A 22,554-nucleotide genomic window follows, 5' to 3' on the forward strand; every position below is an offset into this window, starting at 1 on the left:
AGTTACTGAAATTCTGAGGAAATGAAATCAATCCGCTCGATTCGTCGACAGGTACTCAACCATTACCGATAGTCAGTAATTGCCCAGAGAAATCTTCAGTAGATGTATCACTAAGTAATGCAACTCTCATGTTTGTTGTCAGCTGAAGTTTCTGCACATAGCGCCATAGATTCGATGATTTGAGGCAAGCGTTTATTTCGTAAGCAACCGTTGATCTTGGAATTACTGGCAGTGTTTGGCGGAAGTCGCCAGACAGTAAAATCATTACGCCTCCAAAAAAGTCAATAATGGCGATTTCCCTCTTCCACTAAGGCAGCACAATCCGGGCGTTTCTCCGGAAAACTTCAATGCGCCACAATACTCGCAAACAACGTTCATTGGCGCAATGCAAACGCTAGGATGCAAGCAGTAATCAGTGTTGCAATCATATCGAAACGCTGCTCGATTCAAATCGGCACTTGATAATTCTCCTCTTATGCGTCGAAAATGATACTTGTTGATCTCTATTATTCGCTCGACGATTTCGCATTGCCAACCGAGCCGTTTCATGGGCTGCCTTGCTTTGCTCTTGTGATTGAGAAGCGCGAAGTCGAGCCATACTAACGCGGCGCTCTTCACGGGCAATTCCTGGAGCTTCTTCAGTCGTTTCATTCGCAATGTTTCGTATCCTTCTTGCATTACGGCTTTGTCGGGAAAGATTCGATCGTCTTGGTCGCGGAATTAGTAATGATGATTCAAAGAGACTACAAATTACTGTGATTATATATTTCTGACAAAATTTATATTATCAAATTTTCTACTTAACCATAGCCAAAATTACGTTTAGCTGTCATTTGCGTTTTGTTATTCCATATCAGATGCATTTTTATTATACCTCATTTTATAGTGACTTCACGGAAACGCGTTCGAATGGAATAAAAAGTATACTATGTCCGTCTCCTGGTTCTAAGCTACCTCTCCACCAATTTTCAGCCAAATCGGTTCACTCGATCTCGTGTTATAAATAGTGTAACTAACAAATTGGACTTATTGCTGATATATTTAATATATTGAGTATGGGAATAAGTTTCCGCCCTCGTAAAAAAGGTGTCGCTGCTGATACTATTTCTGCGTGCGCTCTAATAATATACGGGTGGTTTGAGGGTCTATATGTGAGGTCGCAGTAGTTGAAACGTATATATCCCTTGTTACCTGACGTCAAAAATGTCTGCGTTTGTCCCAAAAAAACAGCATTTGTGGGAAGTCTTGTTGTTGTTGTTGTTGTAGCAGTATCTTTGCCCTGTCAGTGTTATGTAAATTACCGGTCGTCTTCGTCTAGCTCATCTAACGGTAGGCCCAGGAAACTGGCTGTTTCGACGGGTTGGGTCCAGAGGGAGAGGGGTGTTAGATGAGTGGGTTTGTTGGGGCATGTGAAAAGGTGGTGTCGTGCGGGGTGCCTTCACATGCTGGACATATGTTTAGTATGTCGGGGTCGATTCTGGATAGGTAGGAGTTTAACCTGCTACAGTATCCAGAACGTAATTGAGCCAGTATTACGCGGGACTCTCGGGGAAGCTGGAGCTCTTCATCTGCGATGGGTGGCGGTTGGACTCCGATAACGGCATTCGGGAGTCGGGAGCTTAGGAAGGTGGTAAGGGTCTCCCGATGGATGTCGTTAATGGTCTGTCTGTATACTGTCTGATCCTGGAGTGGTCTGTCTGTATACTGTCTGATCCTGGAGTGGTCTGCCTGTTTTGTCCAGGATCTCGTCCACGTAGTTGAGGAAGTGTCTCCTGATGTGCCTAGGAGGTGGCTCGGGCTCGAGCAGGTGTCTGCATGGGTGAGGCCTGCGGTGACACCCTAGCAGAAACTGCTTGCCGAGCATTTTGTTGTGCTCCTTAACCGGGAGCATGTTAGCCTCATCGTGTAGGTGTTGAATTGGGGACATCAGGAGACATCCTGTCGCGGTCCTAATGGCACTATTCTGGCAGGTCTGTAGCTTCGTCCACTGCGTATCACTGATTCCAGGCGACCAGACAGGCGCGGCATAGTTGAGAACCGGTCGGCCTATTGCTTTGAAAGTCGACAGCAACATTTCTTTGTCTTTGCCCCAAGTGCTGCCGGCAAGGGACTTGAGGACCTTGTTGCGATTCTGTACTTTCGTTGCAATAGCGGTTGTGTGCGCTGAGAAGGAGAGCAAGCTGTCGAAGGTGACGCCCAGAATTCTGGGGTTATTAACCGTCGGTATTGGTGTGTCGTCGACGTGCACCTGAAGTGGCAGCTTGACCTCCTTTGTCCAGGTTGTAAAAAGGATCGCCGTGGATTTAGTGGGAGAAAGTTTTAAGTTTCTCGCAGTGAAGAAGCGAGAAAGGCGGGCGAGGTAGTCGTTTATCTTAGAGCATAGGCCATCAATGTCATTGCCCGACGCCATTATTGAGCAGTCGTCGGCGTATGAGACCAGTGAGACTCCCTCTGGTGGCTGGGGGAGTTTCGAAATATAGAAATTAAAAATCAAGGGTGAAAGGACACCACCCTGCGGTACTCCTTGCTTTATTTTTCTCTGTTTAGAGGTATGGTCTCGAAATATCACCGACGAGTGACGACCACTCAGGTAGTTCGCGGTCCACCTCTTCAGCCCTGGCGGGAGTGTCGACTGTAAAATGTCATCTAGTAGCGTGGCGTGGCTGACTGTATCGAAAGCCTTTTGTAAGTCCAACGCTACTAGGACAGTCCTCTCGCAGGGGCGGTTTTGGTTAAGTCCGCGGTTTAACTGGGTGTTTATGACGGTGAGTGCCGTGGTGGTGCTGTGCACTCTACGGAAACCATGCTGGTGTGGGGCTGGAGTCAGGTGTTGTGTGAGGAGTGGGAGTAGAAGGGCTTCAAGTGTCTTCACTACTGGGGAAAGGAGAGTTATCGGACGATAAGACTCCCCTTGGTTGGCGGGTTTCCCAGGCTTCAGTAGTGGGACCACTCTCCCTGATTTCCACTTATCAGGAATAATGAGAGTGGCCATGGACAGATTGAAGACCTTTGTGAGGTATTCTACTCCCGATGGACCCAGTTTTTTCAGCATCAGCATGTTTAGTCCGTCGGGGCCAATGGCTTTTGATGGTTTCATTCGTTTGATGGCCCCCTGAACCTCGTCGCTGGTGAAAGTAAGCGGTGCACTGTTGTAGGGCAGTTTGTGCAACCGTCTGGTGGCACAACGTTTGGATCTGTCGACCGGAGGATGCAGTATAAATTGCCGGCTAAAATAGCTCGCGCATCTCTTCGGGTCCGACGAAGTACGACCGTTGAAGGTGATATCCACCTTGTCATTGTGCTTCTTCGGGTTCGACAGGGACCTTACGGTGGACCAGAGGTGAAGTTACAGGACTTCAGATGCTCTACCCATTTGGTCCGCTTATATTGGGTGACCAGTTGCCGGATCTCCGAATTGAGATCCTTTATTCGAGGTACCTCGGGATCGGCCTGGCGTAGACGATCACGCTCGTTTGCCATAACGGCTGCTTCGGCTGGGAAATTGGGACGTAACTCCCGGATCCGTCCAGCGGGTATGAAGCGAGCCGCGGCGGCTGTGATCGCCTTGCGGAGTGCGCATTCGCCTGCGCGCACATCGGTGGGAGTGGGTAGGGCTGCGAAGATGTTCTCGGTAAATTCCGCGAATCTGGTCCAATCAGCTTTGTTAAAGTTGATGTATGACCGGTGATCCGCGGAAACAAAGTCGGCAGGTCTCTCGATCGAGATGATAATGGGCAAGTGGTCTGATGCAAGCGATAGCATAGGTCGCCACGTTATGCTATTTATCAGACCTGCGCTGGCAATTGTTATGTCAGGCGAGCTGCTGCAATTGCCCACTACCCTAGTGGGGGCGTCGTCGTTTACAGTTCTGAACGTCGAATCGTCTATCTGCTCTGCCAATAGCTGTCCCCTACGATCATTTGGCAGGCTTGAATGCCAAAGATCGTGATGCGCGTTAAAGTCACCTACTACCAATCGGTTTTCTCCCCTGATGAGCGCACCAATATCGGGGAGATATCCTGCCGGGAAGCAGGTGACAGGGGGTATGTAAATATTATATATTTCGAGCTCAGCATCGCCTGACCAGACAGCTATACCTTGACGTTCTAAGGTGCTGTCCCTGCGGTCGATGCCTTCATCAATAAGACGATACTGCACTGAATGGTGTACTATGAACGCTAGGCCACCACCGTTGTCTCGCTCGCGGTCCTTTCGGTGCACGTTATAGCCGTCCCTGGTAATCAGGGGAGAGCTAGCGTGCAGTTTTGTCTCCTGGACCGCAGCTATCTTAATTCCGAACCGACTCATGAAGTCGACTATCTCGTCAATCTTACTCGTTAGTCCGTTGCAGTTTAGTTGCAAAAGCTTGAAGCTTCGCGGGAGCGTCGTCGTAATTCGGGGGGTGAGGGATGCGTGATGTTGTCTGCGTTGGTCCTGCTGTGCATTCCGCAAAATAGGTAATGGCCTGATGTTGTCTGGTGGCCGCGCCTCTGGGGGCGGTTGCGGGTGCAGAGCTCTGCAGCAGGGGGCAACGTAGTCACGTGTCCACTCACGGGTGGTGTGCAGGCCGGAGCACCTCCGAAAATGGCACCAGCCACTGCAAGAATTGCATTGAACTGTTGACAAGTTCCGAGGCACTACGGTCTGACACACGGAGCAGACTGTGCGGGGGACCAAGAGCTGCTGGTTTGTCCCCGCACTGGGGTAGGAGCAGGAGGGTTGTGGGTTAGAAAGGGAGTTGTGTTGCTCTTGGGGGCTCCTTACCGTGGAGGTGTTATTAGTGGCGGCGGTGTGAAGTGCCGGCACTGAGGGCAGTGTAGCCGTAGAGGCGGGGGCCGCCTGTGAGCGGGAGCAACACGTGGCCACATACCTTGTGGACCACTCCCTGTGTGTCTTAAGGCCTGAGCAGGTCTTATGATGGCACCACCCGTTGCACTGGTTACACCTAACTGAGGTGGAGTTCGGGTGGAGCCGTTTGTGGCAAATGCAGCAGTAGAATACTTCAGGTCCGGGGTTGGGTTCGACGCCAGCCCGGAAGAGAAGTATTTGGAGCAAACTGGCTGCTATGAGTTGCTCCTGTGACGTGAGATTTATGGTAAAGTACGGTACACTAGACAGGGCTAGTATACTGGGGCGGCAGCACTTGGTCGGGAAAGAAAACCCGAGTCATTCCGGTAACGTAGAATCGGCTGCCATGGGAAGTCTTGCTTCATTATTACCTTTTAAAGAAAAGTGCAACTGAAACGTGTCGTATATGGATCAATATTCACGGTAATCATCCATCCATCAATCCATCAAATACATCTTATAAAGAGTGGTTTCTACGCTTCCAAAGTGGCAATTTCGACGTAAGTGAAAAAGATCGTGAAGGAAAGCTGGAGCCTGCCATGTGAACCAGGTCCATCGACAACAACAAAAAAAAATTATGATTGAATGATTATGTTGTGCATCTGATGGTATCAGAAAGGTATCATTTATTATGAACCACTTAAACTATTTGAAACCATCACTGGCGATGGCAGCTAATGCGTTTGAATCGAGCTCTCAAAGAAAAGCGGCCAGAATGGGTCGATAGACATGACAAATTGATTCTGCTGCATGACAACGCCAGGTCACACGTTGCTAAATTGGTCCAGAAATGTTTAGAGTGACTGAATTGCGAAATCTTGTCCCGCCCCCTTTATTCCCCGGACATTGTACCTTCGGATTACCATCTGTTCCGATCAATGCAGTCAGCCCTTATTGGAGAGCGGTTCACGTCTTACGAGAGCATCGCAAACTGGCTCAATGAATGGATGAAGTCAAAATAACGCGAATTTTTCGTCAGAGGATTCCGTATGCGGCCTGAAAGATGGAGTAAAGTTGTAGCTTCTAATGCAACATACTTCACAAAATATCACCTTTTATTTAATTGTTTAAATTACTCGTTACTTTGGCTAAGAAAGAACGGAAGCTTATTCCAGTACCCAGTTTATACGAAATTAATTAATAAAATGTAGTTCCGTTTGCTCACAGTTACATTCTGAAGAATTAAATGATTAAAAAAATGAAAAACAAAAAAAACGTCTAATAATTTTGCTTTAAACTATTGTGGGCTTAAATTTTTTAAACAAATTTGCATGTTTCTAAAGGAGTTTTTTTTGTTTTTCACTGCTTCATTGCTACCAAATTGCATGCCTCTTCTCCTTCGCAGTAAGCACCCACAAAGCTGTATTTATTTGCGTAAGACACTAGCAAATCTATAAATTATGCAAACCATATGCAATTGAATTATTGACCTATTTATGTAACAGTAACAAATACATTTGTATATATGTTTTTGTTTAATTTTCCTATTAAATACAAAAAAGTGAATAATTACTTAATCCGCTTATGAAGTGCACGCCATTAAAGAGCAACCATTAATTAAATCACTATAATGTAAGCAGGTATGTACATATGTATAGATACGTATATAAAGGGTGTTTATTTAGACACATTAAATATTCGTTGGGAATAGCTGTCAATCCAACTGCAGAAATTACCAAATGATATTTAAAACAATCTCAACTGTATGTCAAGCATTAAAATTCAAGAAAGAAGATTGATAATACAATTTTGCCCATAACTTAATTAGCTTGGTTTTGCTGACCAATTCCCGAACTTAATTGCCACACCTTATACTAGATAGTTTATCATGCATACTACTTAGTACTGGAGAAGTTATGTTACAAATCTTATAAAGAAGTAAGGGCAGAAATTACAAGCTCAAATTATTCCACTTTTGTGCAAAAGTGTTTTGTTCGAAAATTCATTCAGTTAAACTTAGTTTAAAATTTATCGTAATTTACATGGGTACAACAAAAAAATCATTTAGCGCTGATCGAATGCAAAATAGGAGAAATAGTGCAAGGAGATATTCTTACAAAAAAATTTCGGTATATCCAATATTTTTGTGTGTCGCAAGAGAAAATTTATAAAAACTGTGTGTGCGAATTCGCTGAAATTCCTACAGGACGTTGGTAATAAAGCGCTCAAACAGAAACGACATTAGCTTTATTCTGATAACTTTGAGTTTACTTATTCAAAATAGTCCGCTCTAGCCTTGATTCACTGTTTTGCACTATCTAAAAGCTTTTCGAAAGACTGTTTCAGGTCATTGACGGGCATGTCCTTCAGGATGCCAATATAAGCCTTTTGGATGGCCTCAAGAGACGCAAAGCATTTTCTTTTCCTGAGCAAATGCAATTTGCCGAATAGGTAGAAGTCACAAGGAGCCATATCAGGCGAATACGGTGAGTGATTGATGGTTTCAAATGCGATTTATAGTAAAAATATCATTCACAAAAGTGGATCGATGCGATGGTGCATTGTCGTGCAATAATCGCCAGCTTCCTCCTGCGCGGTTTTCAGGGCAAATTCGATGAATCCGATGCAACAATCGCTTCAAAACGCCAAGATAGAAAAATGCATTGACGGTTTGCCCCGTTGCCCAACGAACTCCTTGTGAACAGTTCTCTGGGAATCGTAAAAGCAAATAAGAATGGACTGGATTTTTGACTTCCCCGAACAAGATTTTTTGAGTGGCGGCTGGTCTGGGGCCTTCCATTTGACGCTTAGTTTCAGGTTCATATTGGAAACACCACGTTTCATCACCAGTTACAAAGTTGTAAGGGAAGTTCTCATCTTATCTCGCATCTTATCTCGCCTCTTTATTGAGTTCTTTCGAATTTTGAATTCTGAGGATTTTTTGGTCCTGAGTTAGCTTGTGCTGTATGAAACGTGCACAGATCTTTCGTAGGCCCAAATGATCTGTTAAAATGCAATAAATCGATGTTTTGAAGATGTGCAACTCCGATTCTATGAATTTCAGCTACGATTTCACTTCATGTTTGATAAATTTACGAACAATTTCCATGGAGTTTTCGATGATTACTGACTTTAGGTATGATCATTGACATTTATGTCCTCATAACCATCTCTAAAACGTGTAAACCACTCATGAACTCTGGCACGAGATAGAAACAATCATCGCATCATAAACTTTTTTCATCAATTCAAATGTTTCGGAAAACGTTTCACCGATTTTAAAACAAAAATTGATATTAGGTCTTTGTTCGAAACTCATTTTTGTACCGATGACACAAGCATGCTGACACTTCAGACGCAATAACTTCGCTTCCATTGAACCAAATGTGACCAAGCTTTCACTGGAAGTCAGCTAGGGATGTAATTGCCAACGCAATAACTCATTAAAAAGATGGCGCCATCAAAAACATGTTGCCATTTTTTGGACTTCACCTTGCATTAACAGCTATAGTCTAATAGTCTCTGATCTGTCTCTAACTAGAAGCTGTTTGACCAAGTCGATTCTAATCGTCTTATATTTATTGTACGCAATATATTCCATAAAATGAATAGCCGCCATCGTTAACTATAATGGTGTTACATCTTCGAGCCATGGTTTGTCTTAATTCCTGCACAAGTTGTGGAGATAATCGCCTCCAAATCAGTAGAATTTGCCTTCGTAGCTGTTTGATCGTCCACATATATTCCTTTGAAATTTCTTGACTATTGCCCAAACACGGCGGTCGCTGTAGTCGAAGTGGTGGTTAGAAAAAGTTACTTCTAATAGCAGTTGCCTCTCGGCAGGCAATGGCAAACCACCGAGTGAATTTCCGCCATGAAAAAGCTCCTCGTAAAAAATCATTTGCCGTTCGGTGTCGGCTTAGAACTTTAGGTTCCCCATTTGTAGAACAACATCAAGACGCACACCACAAATTGGAGAAGGAGCTCTGCCAAAGACCTAACACAAGTGCACGCGCCAATTCTTTATTTATTTTTATTTCTAATTATAAAAAAAATTGTATGCAAGGCTTATATTAAAACATGTAACACATCGAGGATCAGGAAGGTTGTAAGCCTGAAAGTAATGTTCGAGAGCATATTGACTAGAGTCTTTTAGCTACTCGTACGGAAATTAAAAAAAAAAACGAGGCCATCGTGTGCGTCGAGTTTCCTCAATATATACGAAATGGAACGAACGTAACGAAGATCACTGAAACGTCACTTGTTTTAATGAGAAGTTAAAGTTAGTCGTCAGCTGTCGAAATGTAGAGCGTAGCGTGTCAAGGGAACAACCAACGGTGTGAGACACTTACTCACTTCAACTCACTTTCTCAACTCAACTCCGCTTCAGAAGCAATAAATGTGAGTACAATTTCATTTTACATAATCAGTATCCACGGCAACAATTTGAATAAAGTGTCTTTCAATGTAAAAATCCGATATTTTAGGGACAGTTAATTCATCATGTGTGTGTTTCTATAATTTATGTACGAGTATGTGTGCGTATATGAGTGTTTATTTATTTAATAAAATCATTTTAATATTCAGATATGCGTGACATACTTAGCTACAACAACTGTATACTGCATACATACATCTCCATATACATTAGCATAGTATTGATCTTTGCACAAAATTACTCCATTTGTAACTACATACAGAAATATGTACACAGCAAGGTGAGTAATTAAATATTTAATAAAAGTATTCGATTTTTAATTAATTTTATTTATAAGTACTATTTGCATGCTGAAATGGTTGTCTATAATTCAATTTTTAATTTATGCTGAATTCAATGCACGGAAGAGTGCTTTTACTTTTCACCATTGTACTCAATCAACCGGAAAAAGTGGCTGTACTATATATAAAAAAAAGAACAATATTACTCTTTCAAGTGATTTATATGAAAATAATTAAAAGAAAAAACCAATTATGTCAAAGTTTGCATTAAATTTAGGTTGAAAAAAAAAAAAAACTAATAGCACTATGAATATTCATTATTTGTACGTAATGGGTGAACCAGATAAATCCGAAATACATGCGGGGAGTAGAACAGTGGCGTTAGACCCAAAACTACTTATAAAGCTCAAATATTTAAATATAAGTAAAAGTATAAGTATAAGTATAAGTATAAGCATAAGTATAAGTATAAGTATAAGTATAAGTATAAGTATAAGTATAAGTATAAGTATAAGTATAAGTATAAGTATAAGTATAAGTATAAGTATAAGTATAAGTATAAGTATAAGTATAAGTATAAGTATAAGTATAAGTATAAGTATAAGTATAAGTATAAGTATAAGTATAAGTATAAGTATAAGTATAAGTATAAGTATAAGTATAAGTATAAGTATAAGTATAAGTATAAGTATAAGTATAAGTATAAGTATAAGTATAAGTATAAGTATAAGTATAAGTATAAGTATAAGTATAAGTATAAGTATAAGTATAAGTATAAGTATAAGTATAAGTATAAGTATAAGTATAAGTATAAGTATAAGTATAAGTATAAGTATAAGTATAAGTAATTATAAGTATAAGTATAAGTATAAGTATAAGTATAAGTATAAGTATAAGTATAAGTATAAGTATAAGTATAAGTATAAGTATAAGTATAAGTATAAGTATAAGTATAAGTATAAGTATAAGTATAAGTATAAGTATAAGTATAAGTATAAGTATAAGTATAAGTATAAGTATAAGTAAAAGTATAAGTATAAGTATAAGTATAAGTATAAGTATAAGTATAAGTATAAGTATAAGTATAAGTATAAGTATAAGTATAAGTATAAGTATAAGTATAAGTATAAGTATAAGTATAAGTATAAGTATAAGTATAAGTATAAGTATAAGTATAAGTATAAGTATAAGTATAAGTATAAGTATAAGTATAAGTATAAGTATAAGTATAAGTATAAGTATAAGTATAAGTATAAGTATAAGTATAAGTATAAGTATAAGCATAAGTAAGTAGAAAGTTTTTTTGCTGCAGTAGCCAAATTAATATACAGGGTGTGCCATTTTGTATGCCGGAATGTTAACGCTAAATAACTTTGTGATTTACCAACCGATCTACTTCAACAGACCATTCATGCCGCTTGAAATACGGCCAAACAGTCGCTCGAAGGGTTGACACTGAACCCAATTTTTGGAAACAAATTTTAATGACTGACGAGGTGCATTTTAACCTCTCTGCCAGCGTGAATAAACAAAATTGCCACATCTGGGGAACTGATAAACCACACGAGATCCATGAAACGCCATCGCTTGACCGGAAAGTAACTGTTTGGGCCGGCATTTGCGCCAAAACCATCATTGAGCCATATTTCTACCGAGAAAACGAAACGGTCGATGGAAACCGATATAGAAGGATATTGGCTCATTATGTCTGCCCGCAAATGCATGAGAAAGGTTTAGACGGTTACTGTTTCAACAAGACGATGCGCCATGCCACACGGTGAACGCAACAATAGAGTTTCTGCAACGGAAATTCCCGGGACGTCTAGTGTCAAAAAGAGGCCACCTCGACTGACCCCCAGATGAGCTGACTTAACCCTAAAGCACACAAGTGAGCCTCTGAGGCTCAAATCTATATCATGACTGCAGTTTCTTCATGGCTTTTAAAAAAAAGTCTTTCATCTTTTTGGTATTCTTCAATATAAGTTCCTTAATTAATTTAGTGTTATTAGTCTTCAAAATATAAATATATTTAATCTCAAAAAAAATTTTTAATATAAATGTTACACATTTACACATATGTGCCTAATGAGCTCCTTCATATTTTTGGGTTATTGTTATGCTATTTCAATTGCAAAAATTTATGTCAATGCAAATTTGGTTCGAATAAAAAAGAATACGTTGATTGTGTCAGTAACTTGTGTAATAATATAAAAAAAAAATTCATAACGGTTGATATAACTACCGTCTGTTTTGATAATCTCTAACGGAATATTGATCATTGTATAGACATTGTTTATGTACATTCGAAAATTTTTGTATTTATTTTCAATAATTGCTGAGTGGTACAACGTTCGTCATTTCGTTTGGATTATCTTGGTAAGTACAAAATTCATAATTCCGAGATTCTCATATCGAAAATAATTCAAAAAAACATATTTTTTTAGTGATACACAAATTGCACAGGCTTTAGAAAACTCTGTTGAAGAAGAAGAAGAGTTCGTTCTTCCTGATTTTTCTTCTGATTCGGAATCAGAATATGTTTTTTCTGCTTCGGAAATTGAAGATGAGTTTTCAGACGATGGCGCTGAAAATATTGAGGACGCAACAGAAAATATGGCAATTTACAAAGGAAAAGATGGAACTATATGGTCGAAAAGTCCCCCACCAACCTCGAAAATTCGATCTTCCAACAAAATAAAAGGCAAAGTTGATAAGGTTTTATTGCCTCCAGGGAAAACTTTGGAAAATATACTTGATTGCTTCAGACTGTTCATTTCCAATGAAGTTTGTGCACAAATAATCCAATACACTAATCAAGAAGCGGAAAGGGTATATGCTAATCAGTCGATAAAATGGAAAGCACTAGACAATGATGAGTTATTATCTTTCTTCGGACTTCTTATGACAGCAGGACATATGAAATCAAACAATCAAAATTACCGTTCATTTTGGGATCGGCTTTATGGAATAACAATTTTCAAAGCAAGTATGTCAAGTCGCAGATTTGAGGAATTATTGCGTTTTATACGTTTCGATGACAAATTGACCAGATCCTCACGACGACTAGGGGATAAGTTGGCCCCTATTCGAAATATTTGGGATATGGTTAATCACAATTTAGGTAAATATTATATGCCAAGTGAATATTTAGTTGTCGGTGAACAACTCATGCCATGTCGAAGCCGCTGTTGCTTTATTCAGTATCTCCTTCTAAGCCTGACAAATACGGCATACAAATTTGGTGGCTGTGTGACAGCCAAAACGCATATCCTCTTCGAGGAATTCCTTATACAGGAAAAGAAGGAAATACGAGAAGTGTTGGCCTTGCTAAAAATGTCGTTGAACGACTTTGTGAACCCTATTACGGGACAAACCGAAATATAACAATGGATAACTATTTCACAAGTAAAGAATTAGCAGAAAACCTTCTTGGTAAAGGACTCACTATCGTTGGAACTTTGAGAAAAAATAAGGCTTGCATCCCGCCTGAATTTTTGCCCAACAGAAAAAGAGCAGTTTCATCTACAATATTTGGCTTTCAGAAAAATATAACTATTGCTTCACATGTTCCAAAAGTCGGCAAGGCAGTTATTTTTTTGTCAACAATGCATCACTCATGCAATATTTTGAAAAACGGTCAAAAAAAATATTTCAGAAATAAATATGTTTTATAATGAAACCAAGGGTGGTGTTGATACATTCGACCAACTTGTACATGAATACATGACAAAACGCAAAACGAACCGTTGGCCTCTTGCATTTTTTATGAATATGTTGGATGCAGCAGGAATTGCAGCATACATTATATGGACAAAACAAAATTCTTTATGGAACAGCGGAAAGTCTAACCGTCGACACCTTTTTCTCAGAGAACTTTGTGAGCAGTTAGTGGAACCTATGATATTGAAAAGGCAGAAGAAACCACACATGAGAATGGAGACACAAAGCGCAATTTCAGATATTTTGCAAATTCGCAACGATGTATTGCCTGTAAGTAGCAATGACAACAATAATAAAAGAAAACGTTGCTATATTTGCCCTTCAAAAAAAGCAAGAATGCAAATGCAATGTTGTAAAATTTGTAACAAAAACGTCTGTAATGAGCATTCTCAAACAACCAAAATTTGCCAAAATTGCGAAAACAATAAATGAATTAAATATATAATGAATACAAATTTGTCAATTTATGTTTTTTTTTTCATGAAATAAAGATTTGAGTTATAAAAATACCATTTCATCAATATATTTACTTTTTCTTATATATGAGCCTCAGAGGCTCATTTGTGTGAATTTGTCATTTTTCAAATTGTGTGCTTTAGGGACTTCTTCGCCGGACTTCTTTTTGTGGCGTTATCTGAAAAGCAAGGTTTACACCAACAAGCTGCAGACTATTGACCAGCTTAGGGCAATCATTCGTGCCGAAAACGACGAAACCCAAAATGCTTGACAAGGTGATCACAAAAGCAGAAAAAGGATCGCAGTTTGTGATTGCTAATAAAGGTGGCCACTTGATTGATATTGTATTCAAAAAAATTGTTTTAATAAATTGTAAACAACAAAACCAAATAAAAACACTTCACTTATACAAATCAGTAATTTTTTTTTCAAAGTTATTCGATGTTTTCATACCGACATAAAAGATGTCGCACCCTGTAGATTTCTTCTATACTTGCACTATAAGTGGTAAAAAAATTAAAATCTAAAATTTTTTAATTATCATACAGCTTTACTGGTTATATGGTAAAAAAGCATTTTGAAACCTTTGAAATCTAAAAATATCACTCTGAATAATTTGGAACTGAATGTAAATTGTTTCACTCCAATTTCAATTCATCTTTCAGCGAATCTTATTAATTTTTACCATGGAAATCTGATGTAAAAATATTCGGTGTTACAAATTAGCTAGTTGAAACCTCTATAGTAGGCCTCTTTTGAATTATCTATGGCTCGTAAGACATAACCGAAAAATTCCCAAAAAAGTTTTAATAGCAAGTAGCTCGCACGGCTCGGCAAACCTCCGAGTGTATTTCTGCCATGAACAAGCTCCTCATAAAAATATCTGCCGTTCGAAGTCGGCAGCAAACTGTAGGTCCCTCCATTTGTGGAAGAACATCAAGACGCACACCACAAACAAGAGGAGGACCTCGGCCAACACTCAAAAAGGGTGTACGCGCCAATTATATATATATACAGTCGAACCTCAATACCTCGAATATTTGATATCTCGAATCAAGTTGTTTTGCAATGGCGTTTAGAGTGAGAAATGTGTGTAATTTTTACTTGATAACTCGAACTTCTATTACTCGAACATCTTGATAACTCGAATAGAATATTTGGCGCCAGCTTTGATAAGTCGAATTTCCGGGGGAATCCCCTTATTACGTGTTGCTTATTTTATAGCAAACAGATGTCAGCAGTTGGGTCGCTGCACTGTTTAAGTCCACAGGTATTTTATTAGTAGTTCTTACGCGAAAATAAACTCTGTTGACATGTCATCAAAACGTTGTTTAAAAACTTTATCTATTGATGAAAAATTTAAACTAATAAAGCAAGTAGAAATGGGTGCGCGAAAAAAAGATGTAGCTGTAAAGTATGCTATTCCGACAAATACAGTGTCAACTATTTTAAAAAATAAACAAACGGTTATTACTGCAATCGAAAGTGGTGGTGCAAGTGGGAGTTCAAAGAGACTAAAAAAGCCACCATACGTAAATGTGGACAAAGCAGTTTTTGAATAGTTTAAATCGGCAAGAACACGGAATTTGCGTATATCCGGAGGATTACTTAAAGAAAAAGCATTGGAATTTAGTCAAAAATTAGAACAACCGAATTTCAAGGCAAGCACTGGTTGGCTCGATAATTGGAAACGAAGGTATGTACATTCATAAAATGTTTTTTTTTTCTAAGATCTGGTATATGTCATAAAAAGGCGTGTGGTGAGAGTAATGATGTAAGCGAAGATGACTGTATGAAAAGGCAACGTGATGTTTTACCTTATTTATTAGAAGGTTATCAAGCACGGGACGTATTCAATGCAGAGGAGACGGGCTAATTCTTTAGATGTCTTCCAGATAACATCTTAACTTTTAAAAACCAGAAATGCCATGGAGAAAAGCACAGTAAACAGAGAGTTACGTTGATGATTGCCGCAAACATGGATGGATCGGAAAAATTGAAATTACTCTTGATAGGCAAAAGTAGTCAACACCACTGTTTTAGAGGTGTTAAATGGTTACCTCTCGACTATAAAGCAAATTGAAAGGCGTGGATGACGGGAGCCGTTTTTGAAGAATGGCTTCTTAACTTAGACAAACAATTTGGAAAAGCCGGAAGAAATATTCTACTTTTGATTGGCAACTGCCCAGCCCATCCTAAATACATCCAACAGAGATTAAAGTTTATCAAACTTGCATTTTTTCCCCCGAATTTCAATCAAAATTACAATCACTCGATCAAGGTGTTATACAAAATTTAAAATGTCATTATCGTCGCAGAATTTAAAAAAAATACTATAAAATGCTTTGAAGTAAACAAAAATCTTAACATTACATTAATGGACTGTGTTGATGAAATAACTAATGCATGGAATATCGATGTTAAGCCTGAAACCATCTCTAATTGTTTTAGAAAAGCCGGCTTCGGTCAATATTCTGAATGGGAGGAAGAAGATGGCATTCCTTTGGTTTTCATAAGCGAACGCATAAAAAAAAGGAGTAAGGAAGAAATTCAACTGCAGAATGAATATGAAGCTTGGCAGAATATCAAAGGTACAGAAGGTGTCACCTTTAATGATTTTATGCATGTGGATGACGATATTGTTACTTCAGAGTTTCCCACAGATGAAGATATTGTGGAGCTATTGGGATCTAAACATACAACCGATTCTCTGTACAAAGGTTTAAATAATATTGAAGCTTTTTTTGATGATCATAATAAAAAATCCTCTCGTCAATCCCAAATAACTGACTTTTTTACTTTAAACGAATGAAAGCTATACATCTATTCATACAATGTTCTTAATTATATATTTATAATTTTAAAATATACACATACAATATTATATAGCAACTATACATAATTTGAAGAATGTACTGTTTTATCAATAAAATTGTTTGCTAACCCTTGCCCTTGAGTTTTATGGATTGTTTTATTTTTCCATCAGATTTTATTTTGTTTACGGATTTTTATGTATGTATGTATATTACATATGTACAATATATTATATTTGATAACTCGAAAGCTTGATAGCTCGATTTTTTTTTTGTGGCATGTCATAGTTCGAGTTATCGAAGTTCGACTGTATATATATATGTATATATATATATATATATATTATGGAGCTCGCATAGAGTAATCACCCCTATTGTGGTTGTCAACATCACTTCTTATCAAAATCAACATCACGTCAGTGCAGAATGGGTATTTACTAAAACATTGTATTGATGTTGACGTGTTATCGATAATTTGACAGAAATAAATACGATATTTGCATTTTATCCGTTACCTTTTGCTTTTGTGTGGTTTTTCATTTAAAATTTATGCTCAAAAATGTTTTTCCACATAAATTCTGGCGATAGTTCAAGTGATGAAGAGAAAAACAAAGATTGCGGTTTGAAAGAAAAGGAATAAGACAAAGATCCAACATTTTTAATTTGCCAGATACAAAGTACTTACAATTATGCGCACTCTTAAAATGTGTCAAGTACTGCATATATTTCATTTGTTTTAGATTTGTAGATTATTTTCGAATAAGCAAGCCAGCAATTAAATTTAGCCTAGAGAAAATACAGCCGTCTATGAAAATTGGGAAACGATCAACATTCATCACTAACCAACTAAAATTAGCAACAACATTGCGTTTTTTGGCGCAAGGATCTTACCAACTAAGCGTTGGAAATGGTTTCAATTTTGCCTTATCACAACCCACTGCCTGCGCAATATTGGCTGAAACTCTTGAAGTATTGGAGAGAATAATTTGCCCAATGTTCACAAATTTCGAAATGTCTGAACAAGAAAAAACTGAAGCAAAATAGTCCTTTTGTTGAGAAAATGGGATTTCCTGGCGTGATTGGCTGCGTAGATGGGACACATATAAAAGTTTCGGGACCTAATAAGGCAGAGCAAGGTCTTTATTTCAACCGAAAGGAATTTTTCAGCTTAAATGTAATGATTGTATGAAATAAGTTTACTGTAAACGTATTTAATTAGGTTCAAACAAATTTGCTTTCAGATTTGTGATCACAAAATTAGAATGCGTTATTTTGATGCGAGATATGCAGGTTCGTCTCATGACTCCCCTATCTGGAATATAAATTCTGGTAAACGGGTTTTATGTGAACGTTACAATGCTGGTGAGCGCAACTCTTGGCTATTATGTAAAAAAAATTAGATTACAAGTTTAAGTTTCAGTATAAAAAATTATTTACAGGCTACCCTTTGGAACCATATTTAATGACATCTTATAGGTTCGTTTCGTAAGGAAGCGCTGAGGCAATTTTCAACACTAAGGATGCTAAAGCAAAGAACATTATTGAAAAAACAATTGGAGTGCTGAAAAACCGATTCCGTTTTTTACTTGGTGCTCGTCAGCTTCATTATAAGCAGCCTGAAAAGCAACTCAAATCGCAAACGTGTGTGCTACCTTGCATTTTTACCGAAAAATCATCTTTTCTGATGAAGCTCATTTTCACATCGGGGGCTACGTCAATAAGCAAAATTGTCGGATTTGGCACTCAGAAAATCCACACGTTACGTTACTGTAGAGAAGCAAATGCATCCACAACGAGTCACTGTTTGGTGCGGTTTTTGGTCTGGCGGCATCATCGGGCCATTTTTTTCGAAAATGAGCGAGGAGCCGCGGTTACAGTAAATGGCGAGCGATACCGTGACATGCTCAACGAGGTTTTGTTTCCAAAAATTGAAGAGGATGACATGGACGATATTTGGTTTCAACAGGCCTGTGCAACTTGTCACACTGGCAAAGTTACACTCGAACTTTTGGCTACCGTTTTTGAAAACCGAATAATCAGCCGAAAATCCGATATCAATTGGCCGCCTCGGAGCTGTGATTTAAGCCCATTGGACTATTTTTTGTGGGGAGCCGTTAAGGACAAATGCTATGCGAACCATCCAGAGACGATTGATGCTTCAAATCGAGGTTGCCATTCATGAAATTGGAGCCCAAACAATCGAAAATGTGCTCAAAAATTGGGTTGATCGCATGGCCTACTGTAAAGCCAGTCGTGGCAGTCATTTGAACGATATTATTTTTTATTCATAAATGACAATGTCTAGTCTTCAAAATAAAAAAAAGGGTTGAAAAAGTATTAATTCGTTTTTTTTTTATAGCCGATTCAAAAAGCAAATTTTACATGGCCCACCCTATATTAAATATAATATCGTAATATCAAATGATGCACCTTCGCCTACTGAGAATTTCCATAATATGTTTGATGTTGATATATCCGACAACTCACAAAACATTGAAGATTCGCTGATTCGTCAAGAAATTAAAGAAAGTTTTTTGTAAAGATTTTCAAACTTATATGTATTATGTATTAAAGTTCTAGTTTTGTTACAATATGTACATAAAGCTGTAGTTTTATTAAAAAAAATATATAACACTTTTTTACAGATAGCCCAAAACACAAAACATTTCAATTATTTATAAAAAAAGTTTAACAAAAAAATGCTTTCTTAGCATAGAGATCAATCACAAAAATATTTTTTCAGCTAAATGTAGATATCGCTTTCACTTTTTCTTAGTTTGTATTGAAAGTATTTCTAATTCCCTTTCTTTTCTTCATTTCCGCTTCGTGTAATGACGTCTCTTTTTCCTCCAGCCGTTCCATTATTTTGGCTTTCTTCTCTTCTATCTGCCCCAGGTTTTGAAGGCAATTCGATACGTTTTTGAAAGAATTTAATTTATTAGTAAATTCTGTAAGAGTTGTTGACACTTGGGTTAACACCCGCTCTTGTATTGCAGTGTGACTTTCGAGCAAGTTTTCTCGTTGCCTCCGATCGCGAATACGGCTTCTTCTACTCGTACAAGCTTAGGTTGCATTTTGCACAACAGTCTCATCTATCGAGGGTAGAGTCCGTTCGTTAGTACTGACTGTGATGTTGTGATCAGTGAAGTCGTACTCTATATATTCAACCTCAATGGTTGTATCTTGAACTTCTTCAAAATTTGTATCTAATACACTTTGATTTTCATCTTGCAGCACTACAACTTACGCGACTGCAACTCTTTGAAATTCAACTTGCTCAACTTGGCTATTTGATACACCCTGCGGCATTCCTTTGGGACTTAACTGTTTTCCAAATTGAAGAAGGTTAGCAACCTGTTCTTCTAATGGGCTTAGTGTGAGTTGTTTGACACTCCGCCCTCCAGTTGCTCTCCACTCTGCCTTGTTGTGAACCATTTTTCGCTTAACCTTGCACTTAAGATCTCTCTATACTTTGAAATTAAATAAGTTGAAAAAGTTTCCTAAAACCTATGAATTTTATATTGTACCTTTTGCCAACCGTCGCCATCTCTTAATGGAGGCCCTAGAGCATTTAGCTTTGCTGCTATATCTTGCCATTGCTCTTTAAAATTAACAGGTTCTGCCCTCCTATCAAAACCTTCGGCAAGGGTAGGATTTTTTTCCAATTCTGCAACTAGCTCCGAAAATTGATTGGGGTTTGTTATCTTAACCATTTTCCTAAATTTAATAAAAATTAAAGACGCACCACTTTAGCAAAACACATCAACTTACAAATTTTATTAGATACTGTCGCTGTCAAAAACTATGTCGACAAATTTTGTGTCAACAAATGTCGATTTAATAACAATGTTGCATTAGCCGATACCAAAAAGCTGTCAATACCTATCAATAGTTACTGATATTGACAACGCTGATACCAATTCGTGAACATCAAAATTATTCTTGGCAATATTGACAACCATAATAGGGGCGAATATTGATAATTTCTGCAATTCTATTCTATTCACAGCATGCCATTTGTTCCCTTTTATTACGGTAATTTTCAAACGCCGTGGTCATTGTTGATGACAATCACCCTAATATAAAATGCGCCACAATATATTTTTCTCAGTGCGCAGCGCAATTTGTGAAATTAATATTTATTATCCGCTTTTTTCAATTAGTACTCGAGAAAAAATATATAACCAGAATTTCGCGACATTGACCAATACGCTTGCAAGATCAAGAGCATTGAAAAGCTTTCAATGGCTCGCGTTTTGCCTTCTACTCAGCTCTCTCTTTCGTAAGCAAACAAAATTTCACAACTATCACTACTAAGTGTCATAAAAGCTTCGAAAACATGAAATATATGCAGAGAGCGAGAGCAGTCTAAAAACTTACAACAAACCACGAAGCTTTCAATGAAGATAAATTGAGCGCCAACAATGGGATGAATATTTTGTTATTATTATGCGGAACAGCAATGAGAACAAGAAAATAAAAATTTGGCGATAAAAAAAGTTGAATTAAACGGTACCTGTTAACGGCCATATTTTCCCTGATTTTCATTAAAATTATTTAAAATGAAGAAGTCAATATATTTTTTTCAAAATTGGCATACAGTTTATTCAAACATTAAAATAATATAAAATTTGTTTTTTTATTTTAATCATTTAAAATGGCGGATGTACACTCAATTCTTCCGGGAACGTCGCAGTGGGGCTTCTCATTGTCAAAAAACAAAATTTTTTTGTTTATTCATGCCATGATTTCTATATTAATTTAAAAAAATGGAAAAAAAATTCGCGGAATAAAATTCTTCAAAAAAAAAATTAATTTTGGGGCGAATTTTTCTACTATTTTTCCTTCGAAAAAATAATTTTTTCGAAAAATTTTCGAAACCTTGTAAATTCACATAGAAATCATAATATCATAAAAAAGAAGTGTTCAAAATTTCAGGGAGATCGGTCAATAACTTTTCGAGTTATCGTATACGCCAATTCGAAAAATATATTTAGTTTTGAGAAAAACGCGTCTAAAGTTTGAATACAACGTAACTATACCTCTCCCAGCGCTCGGACGCAAAGAAAAGAGTCGTCACGGCTGACGATCTCTAATATAAGAAACACATAAATTTACGTTCTAAACATTTTTTGACATTTTCTTAATGGATTATCGTCCCCTTTCTGTGTTAACCTCGCAGCTTCATTTTTTTCGAAATTGAGATTTTCAGTGGAAAACGCTCCTTAGCACTCCTGTTACGTAAACCAACACATACATACAAAGTTCATAATTATCACAGATTTTTTTTTCAGAGCGTTTCGATTTTTCTCGTATCTACATGTTTGAATTCAAAAAGCTCGTATCTGCTATAAGTATCGTATCAAATAAGTTATAACTTTTCATAGAAGTTAAGTAACTCTAAACATTTTTATCGATTTACTGAACATTATGATTTTGTAGATAAGAGGTTAACACAGAAAGGGGACGTTATATTAACATTTTATGAAAGAAGAGAAAAACTTTTTTTTTTTTAATTTTACAAGGCGAAATTTGCCAATTAAAAGTGGCGATCACCAAGCGAGTGCCATTTCAGGCAGATGAGAATTGTTGGTTAAGCGGCACGCCTAAACGCCATCTTCTCAATGACTGATTAAGGGCTTTATGAGAACATATTTGATAGATGGGTAAAAAAATGATTTTATATTGTAGTATTTGTAAGTCAACCTCCTCTGATGACGTTTATTGGGTGACGGTCTGCCGGTTAGATGATAGACAAAATAAAAACTTATGTACTGCTGCTTGCGGTGAAAATAATAGAAAGTTAAATCTGATTATGGCAACGGTTTGCAAGCTTAAAATAATTTGTTTCTCTAGGGTTATTCAATAGGTGCGCTTCAACTTTTTTCCGATAGGGAGGGCGAACGACGCAATATATTTTATTTTTCGCTTGTCATTTGTAAACTTCATTAGTATACATTTCATCATGGAACGCTACACACTTGAGCAACGAATGCAAATCGTGCAAATTTTTTATGAAAATAATCGTTCTGTTGCTGCTACTTTAAGAGCATTACGG

This window comes from Anastrepha ludens, chromosome 2 (genome assembly GCF_028408465.1).
Source record: "Anastrepha ludens isolate Willacy chromosome 2, idAnaLude1.1, whole genome shotgun sequence".
Taxonomy (NCBI): domain Eukaryota; kingdom Metazoa; phylum Arthropoda; class Insecta; order Diptera; family Tephritidae; genus Anastrepha; species Anastrepha ludens.